Source organism: Triticum aestivum, chromosome 3B (genome assembly GCF_018294505.1).
Source record: "Triticum aestivum cultivar Chinese Spring chromosome 3B, IWGSC CS RefSeq v2.1, whole genome shotgun sequence".
In the NCBI taxonomy this organism is placed as follows: domain Eukaryota; kingdom Viridiplantae; phylum Streptophyta; class Magnoliopsida; order Poales; family Poaceae; genus Triticum; species Triticum aestivum.
The window spans coordinates 560,460,012-560,470,083 of record NC_057801.1 but is presented as its reverse complement, the minus strand read 5'-3'; the positions used below and the strand labels follow the sequence as shown (position 1 = coordinate 560,470,083).

Genomic DNA, 10,072 nt, shown 5'->3' with positions numbered 1-10,072 from the left:
AGAAGCAGATCAGGATTTATTTTAGGTCGATTGCGTAGTATTGCTAGCAACTAACCATTTCCTAACATTGTCTGCAGTTTTGAGAAAACTAGCATGTGTCAATTTCAGGAACTTTACAGGAAATTGTCTTATGCTTCAACCTGAACATTCACTAGAGCCATTTGATCCAGAAATTGAAAGGACTTTACTGAGAAGAAGAAGAGAGAATCAAACACGGTTTCAAGTTGCTGAAACTTTGCAAGATCAAGAAGAAGAAAAGATGCCTGATCCAGTACCTTTGCGTAGGGACTTGTGGATCCCAAGAGATCATGGGATACCAGGAGAAATGGTGCAACCAATTATTCAGGCGAACAATTTTGAATTGAAGCCTGCTCTGATTAACATGGTACAACAGTCCAGATTTGGTGGAACAACTTTAGAAGACCCACATGAGCATATAAGGACTTTCTTGGAGTATTGTAACACCCTCAAGCAAAATGGAGTTTCACCGAGTGCTATCAGATTATCACTATTTCCATTTTCCTTGAGAGATGGAGCAAGAGTATGGCTTCACTCATTGCCGGAACATCTGAAGGATACTTGGGAGACTTTATTGCAGACATTTCTTGAGAGATACTTTCCACCAACAAAAGCTTCTGAATATAGGGACAAGTTAACAAGGTTCACTCAATATGATGGAGAGAGTTTGTATGACGCATGGCAAAGATTCAACTCTTTAATCAGAATGTGTCCTCATCATGGTTTAGAAAGATGGCTGGTGTTACAAACCTTTTACAAAGGATTGTCTACTCAGACTAGAGCTTTTGTCGATTCTGCTGCTGGAGGAGGAATCATGAACAAAACCCTTGATGAAGCATTTGCATTGATTGAAAGTATGGCGTCTCATCATTTCCAATGGTCAAGTGAAAGAGCAATAGAACCACCACATCCTGGTGTGTACAATGTGTCTGCAAATGATAGCATGGTGGCTCAGATTGACATCTTAAACAAGAAGATGGATAGTATCATGTCAAATTGCATCGGTACATCTGTAGCTTCAGTAAGTGTGCCTCAAATGTGTGATGTATGTGGCCAAGCAGGTCATCCTTCAACAGAATGTACCTTCTATTCAGCAATTGGATCATCGGTTTCAGAAGTAAGTTATGCCCAAAGTCAAGGTCCATTCTCAAACAGCTACAATCCTTCTTGGAGGAATCATCCAAACTTGTCGTACAAGAACAATCAGTCATATGCAAGTGGATCGACAATACAAGGAAATCGACTACCAAATCATCCAAGTCAATTTCAAGTGCCGAGGCAGAATGAACAACAAAATGTTCAGTCAAATGGAATGGAGGAAATCATGAAAATGCAGTTGGAATTGATGAGCAAGATGACAAATGAAGTGAATGGCTTAAAGGATACTGTTAAGATGCTTGTGAGCAAAATGGATAGTATGGTGGGAGAAAATGAAGCAAGGCTGCCTGCGCAACCAATTCCAAACCCGAAAGCTCACTGTGGGGCAATATCTTCAGTTGATGTAGTGACTACAAGGAGTGGAGTTATGTCAGGACCATTACTTCCTACTCCGAAGACATATGTCCCTCCTGCTATTAGGCCAAGTTCATCCGGAACTCCACCTTTAACATCATCAAAGAAACTAAAGGAGAAAGAAGTTGATAACCGAATTGAAACTGAAGTCGAATTTCCTGGTTTTCAAACAAGAGCTGAGCCTTTGCTAGACGAAGCAATAACAACCAACAACATTCCTTTTCCTGAGCGGTTCAACAAATCCAAAGATGACAAGCAATTTGCCAAATTCTTGGAAACTATGAAGGGAGTTCAGATTACCATTCCTATTCTTGAAGTTGTCCCGGATGTTCCAATGTATGCCAAATATTTCAAGGAATTGCTAACAAAGAAAAGAAGCATGTCTGAGCCAGAAGTACTGACTTTATCAAAGGAATGTAGTGCGATAATTCGGAATTCCATGCCTGAAAAATTGGATGATCCAGGAAGCTTTTGTGTACCATGTGTGATTGGAAACAAAACTTACAGTGCTCTGTGTGATTTGGGCTCAAGTGTTAGTGTGTTACCACATTCAGTTAGCAAAAGGATGATCTTGGGAGAATTAAATCCAACAGCCATAATTCTTCAGTTAGCTGACAGAACATATAGGAAACCTGTTGGAATTCTTGAGGATGTTCCAATCAAAGTTGGGAAGTTTGATTATCCGGTTGACTTTGTAGTGCTTGGAGGACAAAAGTGAGGCTGTGATCCTTGGAAGACCATTTTTGGCCACAGCTGGTGCACTTATTGATGTTCAAGAAGCTAAATTGAGCCTGAGGATTGGAAATGAAAAGGTGGAGTTTGACATGAAGCATGCAACACATGTTCCGCAAGAAGAAAAGCACTGCTACAGAATTGATACACTACAGAAATGTGTGGAAGAAGGCTATGAAGAGAGGTATGGAAGTAATTGTTGTGAAGTAGTTGAGGAGGACAATAGTGAAATCAGATATGAAGAAATCAGACATGTGAGCATATTGGAAAGCAGTACAAGGCCACTAGAGAAGATGCAACCAAGGCAAATAGAAATGAAACAACTTCCAGAAAGTTTGAAATATGCATTCTTAGACAATGACAACCAGTGGCCAATTATCGTGAATAGGGAGTTGACGGAAAGGCAAATAAAAGGGCTTCAAGCAGTTTTGCAAAAGTACAAGGATGTTATTGGATATTCAATTGATGATATGAAAGGGATAAATCCTGCTGTCTGCTCTCATAGGATTTACTTGAAAGAAAGAAGTGTACCAATAAGAGAAAGTCAAAGAAGATTAAATCCCCATTTGCAAGAGGTTGTTAAAAAGGAGATTCTTAAATTGCTCGCTGCCGATATCATATACCCAATTTCGGACAGCGAGTGGGTGAGTCCCATTCACATGGTGCCCAAGAAAGGAGGAATAACTGTCATTGAAAATGAACAAGGGCAAACGATTCCTAGTAGGACTGTCATAGGGTGGAGAATGGTCAATGATTTCAGAAAGTTAAATGAAGTGACGAGGAAGGACCATTTTCCTTTACCTTTCATTGACCAAATTCTGAAAAGGCTTGCTGGGCATGAATATTTCTGCTGCTTAGATGGGTATTCAGGATTCTTGCAAATCCCAATTCATCCGGATGATCAAGATAAAACAACTTTCACTTGCCCATACGGAACATTTGCTTACAAAAGACTAGCCTATGGACTTTGTAATGCACCCCCAACATTTCAAAGGTTTATGCTCTCTATATTCTCTGATATGATAGGAATCAAAGTGGAGGTGTTCATAGATGATATTACAGTCATTGGGAAAAGTTATGAGGATTGCTTGGATAATTTGGCAGCAGTTCTTCAGAGGTGTTCAGAACACAATCTAGTCTTAAACTGGGAGAAGTGTCAGTTTCTTGTAAAGGAAGGAACTATTTTGGGACATTTGGTATCTGAAAGAGGAATTGAGGTTGATCAAGCAAAAGTTGAAGTAATATCAAAACTTCCACCACCTGTAAATGTGAAGGGAGTAAGGAGCTTTTTGGGACATGCTAGGTTCTATATAAGATTCATAAAGGATTTCTCCAAGATAGCCAAACCCCTCACTAATCTCCTAAACAATGATGTTAAGTTCAACTTTGATGCAGAATGTGAAAAATCCTTCAACTTGCTCAAGGAAGCATTGGTCACTGCTCTAGTAGTGCAACCCCCTGACTGGGAATTACCATTTGAGATAATGTGTGACGCAAGTGACTTTGCTATGGGTGCAGTACTGGGACAAAGAAAAGGAAAAGATTTGCATGTAATATACTATGCTAGCAAAACTCTTGATGGTGCTCAAGCTAATTACACAACCACAGAAAAGGAGTTGTTGGCAGTAGTGTATGCCTTTGACAAATTCAGGCAATATCTTGTAGGGTCTCATTGTGTAGTTTACACAGACCACGCTGCAATTAGATATCTACTCAGCAAGAAAGAAGCCAAGCCAAGGTTAATTAGATGGATACTCTTGCTTCAAGAATTTGATGTGGAAATCAAGGACAAGAAAGGAGCTGAAAATGTTGTGGCAGATCAGTTGTCGAGGTTGCAAAACAATGCAGTAGACTCCTTACCTATCAATGATGTTTTACCAGGGAGCAATCTTATGCAAGTGACTAGTATACAAAACTATACACCATGGTATGCAGATATAGTTAATTATATGGTCTGTAACAAAGTCCCTACAGATTTTGGGTATCAAAAGAAGAAGAAATTCTTATCAGATATGAAGCACTTCTTTTGGGATGAACCTTACTTATTCAAACATTGTGCTGATGGCATTGTTCGAAGATGCTTGCCGGAAGGTGAAGCTAAAAGTGTGATCTATCATTTCCATTCATCCCCTTATGGAGGTCATGCAAGTACTAGGAAGACTCAAGCGAAAATTTTGCAAGCGGGATTTTACTGGCCAACTTTATTCAAGGATGTACATTCCTATATTGAAGCTTGTGATCCTTGTCAGAGAACTAGAAAGATTTCAAAAAGGCAAGAGATGCCTCAAAAAGGAATTCTTGAAGTAGAGCTCTTTGATGTATGGGGAATTGATTATGTTGGACCCTTGCCATCATCAAAAGGGTACAAATACATATTGGTGGCAGTGGACTATGTGTCAAAATGGGTTGAGGTTGTACCAACCGTCAATGCTGATTCCAAGTCAGTTTGCAATTTGTTCAAGCAAGTGATCTTTCCAAGATTTGGTGTGCCACGGATTGTTATCAGTGATGGAGGAACACATTTCAACAACTCCCAACTAGAATCTCTCTTAGCAAAATATGGAGTTCATAATCACAGAATTACAACTCCATATCACCCGCAAGCAAATGGACAAGTGGAGTTGTCTAATAGAGAAATAAAGGCCATTCTCGAGAAGGTAGTATCAAAGTCAAGGTCTGACTGGGTACTGAAATTACCAGACACACTATGGGCATATAGGACAGCCTATAAAACACCAATAGGAATGTCACCATTCAGGTTAATATATTGAAAAGCATGCTATCTACCCGTTGAACTTGAACACAAAGCTCAATGGGCACTAAGGAAACTCAATATGGACCTTGATGCAGCAGGAAAATACAGAAAACTTCAACTCTGTGAAATGGAAGAACTGAGAGCTGACTCTTACGAGAGTGCAAGAATTTACATAGAAAAGACCAAGATCTGGCATGACAAGCATATATTGAGGAAAGAATTTCATCTTGGACAGTTGGTATTGGTCTATGATACTAGGTTTCATTTATTTCCTGGTAAATTCAAGTCAAGATGGTATGGCCCTTGCAAGGTGAAGAAGATTATGCAAAATGGTGCTATTCAAGTGCAAAGTACTTCTGGAGGTCTCTTCCTTGTAAACGGTCAAAGACTGAAGCCCTACATCCCTGGAGATCCACTTCTTATTTCTGAAGATGAGAATGCAAGCGAAGATCAAGACCCAGAGGAGGAAATTCAAGAAGGCGAGGGGACCCAAGAGGTGTCAACCCCTGCAGGACCCTGACCTCACTGATGAGACATGGTCAAGCTAAAGACCTAAAACAAGCGCTTTTCAGGAGGCAACCTGAATCTTTAATAAGTTTTTTTCCTTATTTATTTTTCATAGAAAAGTTTTTGTGTTTATGTCTTTCTTTTTCAGCAAATAAAGGCGAGGGGAACACAAACAGGGAACACAAACAGAGAAGAGTGGAGAGAAGAAAGTAGGAGAGAAGAGTATGCAAATACCAGGTGATTCTGTTCCACTTGAAGCAACCTTTAGAAAATTTAGTACGAGAATTGGCATTTAATTGCACTGAAACTCTTTTTGCATTGTGACACCTTACTCTTCACTGCAAAGTGGGATTCACTCCAAGAAGATTGTTGATTCTCTTAATACTAAAACAATGCAGTTGTATTCTTCTTATGGTAAATTGTGATAATGAATACTTTATACCTCCATGTAAATGTTCAATGGGAATGCCTTGAGTCTAAGTGAAACCTACTAAAGAATTGATGTGCTCTGTCTGACTGTCCCAAGTTAAGCTAAGTAACTGGTGGCACTTAAGTAGTAGCTATGATCTCTGGATCTGTAGTCTGTGAAAAACAGTGCCATTAGCTATAGATTCCTCTTTCAATTACTCCTGTTTTACTTAAGCTAAGCAATTTTCTAATAACTAAATAATATAATTATAATAATTTAAGTCCGATCGACCTACAGTAGCATGTCATGTTCCCTGGATCGGTGGCTTGTGAAATCTGGTAGATTGGACTGTAAAAACAAATTATATAAAAAATGCTATTATTGTCGAACCAGGTGTATACCATGTTCTCGGGATCGGTGGTATGTTCCTTTGGGGAGATAATAACAAAAAATATACTAATAATTTGTCGAACCAGGTGTATACCATGTTCTCGGGATCGGTGGTATGTTCCTTTGGGGAGATAATAAAAAAATATACTAATAATTTGGTCGAGCCAGGTGTATACCATGTTCTCGGGATCGGTGGTATGTTCCTTTGGTGAGACTGATATAATTTCATCACTTGTGATTTAATTTCAATAAGTAACTTGTTTTTCTAATTTATTTTGGGGTCCTAGCTTATCTCAGGGCTGAAGACAGAGCCAGCTCTTGATTATTAGGATGCACTTTGACTCAAGGCCATTGACATGGAACATTTACAGTGTGTTATAAATTATTGCTTATCACAATTTAGCTTCAGTAGAGTACACTTGCTTAGTTCTAGTATTGTCGGAATTACTATCTATCGGAAAGTGCATCTTTACTAGGCAGTGTGAGTTGTGTCACCATCATTTTTTCCTTTGCTTGAGGACAAGCAAAAATTTGAGTGTGGGGGAAATTGAAATTGATAGCACATTTATGCATATAGTATTTTTAGCCTTTTTGAGTCACAAATTAAACATATGATCTCAGTAATCACTCATAAAGTATTCATTCCTACAGAAATATTCCTATTGTGATATTTTTACAACACTTATTCATTTTTTGCAGGACTGGTGCGTTTAGGCACCCAAATTTCGTCGAAAATGCTTTCAACACTAAAGCGGGGATCAACTTGGAGAAGAGTTCAGTTCTCGAGGGGGCAAAACCGAAAAGTACCAAAGGAGCTAGGGTCTGGCGCGACACAACAGACGTGGTGTCTGATCCCACGCGCGACTAAACCACCAAGAAGAGGAGTGGGGGTCGAAGAAAAAAACAACCAGGGGGCCGACTGCTCTCGCTCTCCACGCTGCTCACCCACCACCAGATCGAACCAGAGGAACACCAGATCGGAGGAGGGAGAAAAGGGGATCGAGGGAAGCGAGAAGGAGAACCAGATCGAATCCACTGCTCCTCTTCAACGACGATGTCGACCCGCTGTACTTCCTCATCCCCAACCTCAAGAAACGAAGTTGTTGATCCTCTCCAACGACTTCTTGGTGTTCCGCTACGAGGCTTCTCCGTCCTGACCGACTGCTGCTGCTCGTCTCCAACACCTACGCCTGTGCCGCTCTGCTCCAACATTGACGCGCGCGCCGCTCTGCTTCAACTCCGACGACCGCCGCCGTGGCATCTCCTGCGGGGCGCCGGACACCAGGTGGTTCTCTGCTTCGGGTGGTCGGCTGACCTCCCGCGAAGGCCACCACGATTCCTCCCCAAGGCCGGGCCCTCCGCTGCTGATCTTCACCAAGTCCTCTTCACCACGCTGCAGCTCAACCCCAAGGATCCTCCTCCGCTACTCTTCTTCAACATCCACGCGGAAGTTTCTGCTGCTACAGATCGTCTCCAATGTGCCTCTGCTACTCTTCTTCGCCTGCAACATCTACAGCTTCGAATCGAAGATCATCAAGACCCATAGGCTCTGAACTTCTCTCTTCTCTTGTTCCTGTTCTCTGAGTATATGCACTGTTGGGTCTGAAATTTACTCTGTTACCTGTGCACCTTTGCTGAACCCTCATGTATCCTTGTTGAATTGTTGTGATCCTTTGCTGGATATTAAGTTAGTAGTTATTCTCCTGTGAGCTGCTGTCACTTTAATTGGTTGCATGAGTTGTGTGTGATGTCTGAACCATCTTCCATGTGCTAGTGTTACTTGTCTGTTTGCTTACAAGAAAATCACTAAAAAGAGAAAGTCCTATTTCTGAACCCTTTTACCCTTGCTGCATATTATTTTGTTTTACCTTGTTCCAGTAGCTGCTTGTTGTCACTTCGGTTAGATTCATTTGTTCAGTTGCTCTGAATGCTTCAAATGTGTGCTCCGAAGTTCTAGATTCCTGTGGAGAATACGACACCCATAGTTTTGGCATAAAAACCCTGCTATATTACAAACGATCAGTATGCTTCCCTTGTTAAAGCAGCTACGGTGAGTCGGAAGATAGTGTGGCTGAAGATGCAGATAACGCATAATGTTAAGAATGACACATCACTTAGAGATACACTAAGAGATCAATAGCATGGTACGAGAGTGGTCTCACATCTGTTGACTGAAGACTAAATTGGAGTCACGTGATTTTATTTTATTTTGGTACTGTCAGATCTACGCCGGATGGCTTGATGGCCGTCTTGTGCCTCCCAGCTGACACTATTCAGAATCTTCCCCGAAGAGCCAGCGACCAACGGCAAAGCAGCCTGCCTCTGCAATCCGTGGCCCCGGCCAAAACCCTGCTCCCCGCCCCACCGCACTAACGTGGTTACGCCGCCCCCGGGCCAATCCACAAAGACTCCCCGTCATCCAGATCTGGCGGTGGCAGTACCTTCAACCCACGCAACTCTAAGATAGCCATCTAAGCGCTGCTTCCGCGGTGAACTTGCGGCCCCGCACCCTTACGTTAGACACTAGCCCAACGGCAGCCTAGGAGCTCTGCCGCCTCGAGGGGTGCTACTTCCCATTGGGAATCGATTGGCCCAGAATAAAAATTCAGACAACTGACGCCTAAATAAAATGATATGAGATGAGGGTACTACCTATCTAGCGGCATGGTGAAGTAGGCAAGTCCAGCTGCCGAGTTAGTGAGGCCGGTGTGGTTGCGGTGGCGACCGGCGGCAGGGAAATAGCGATGTCGTGACGGTCGACAGCTATGGGAAAGCAGCGCCGGGACTCTGGACGGATCCGAAGTTGGAGCCGCTCCAGCACCATGCACAACGGCGGGGGTGAATCGGCTCTGGTATAGTTCACGCGGTCGTTGTCGAGGCAGCTCCAGTAGCACGGAGTAAGAGGCACACGGCCCAGTGCATGATGGCAAATGGACAGTGTCTCCGGCATTAGGGAGGAGGGCGGCTGTGAAATTGGTGCGGTGGGGGCGCCATGGAGGAGGGGCGCTTGGATGAAGTTACGAACCTACCCTCGATGTACAACGGGCCAATTGATGTGTGTCCCACATAGGACGTTAATTTCACGTCTCCCATTTATTTGCTCAGGCGAATTCCACCAAGCAGAGGATGTTTATTGGTTTGTTCAAATTTTGGGAGAATGAGCATCCACGTCTACCTTACAAAGTCGACTCGAATCAAATTTTGAAATATTAGCTTGCCACTTATTTTTTAGATGGAGAGATGATGCTTGGGAGTAATGTGTTTTTACATGCTCGTTGCTGGCAATTTACTATATGACAAATAGTTGACCCACTCAAAAACGGGAATCAAACCCAAAATGAAATATCTCGATTCAATGAAATAGCTCGTTCACCAGGTTAAAATAGTGAACTAAATCCAAAATTGAACACCTCAATTGAGTAGCATGTTGTACAGTATTACAGTACTCCATGAACATGTTGAAAGTCAAATTAATGAAATTGTTTGATATACGCATATATCCATTCATGTGTGGATTGGAGACAACAAGTTCTCCAATTTAAATATTTGAATGCAAGTTTATATCGAAATATGGTTTATATCAGTCTTTCATGCATAAAATGCGACCTCCCCCTCTCCTGGACTCCTGCTCTCTCTCTCTCTCTCTCTCTCTCTCTCTCTCTCTCTCTCTCTCCGACAATCTTAAATTTTGTCGCACGCATCCGACACAAAAACCTTGTTGGTCCCTCTCCCTTTCTCTCCATCTCTCT

The 10,072-nt window shown here is 42.1% G+C and overlaps 1 non-coding gene across 1 annotated transcript; it reads right to left on the bottom strand.

The window, feature by feature from the left end:
• Positions 1-637: 637 nt before the first annotated feature.
• On the bottom strand, positions 638-744 carry LOC123073016 (small nucleolar RNA R71). The gene has a single exon (XR_006435544.1). It is a non-coding gene; the product is annotated as a small nucleolar RNA R71 (small nucleolar RNA).
• Positions 745-10,072: the final 9,328 nt, after the last annotated feature.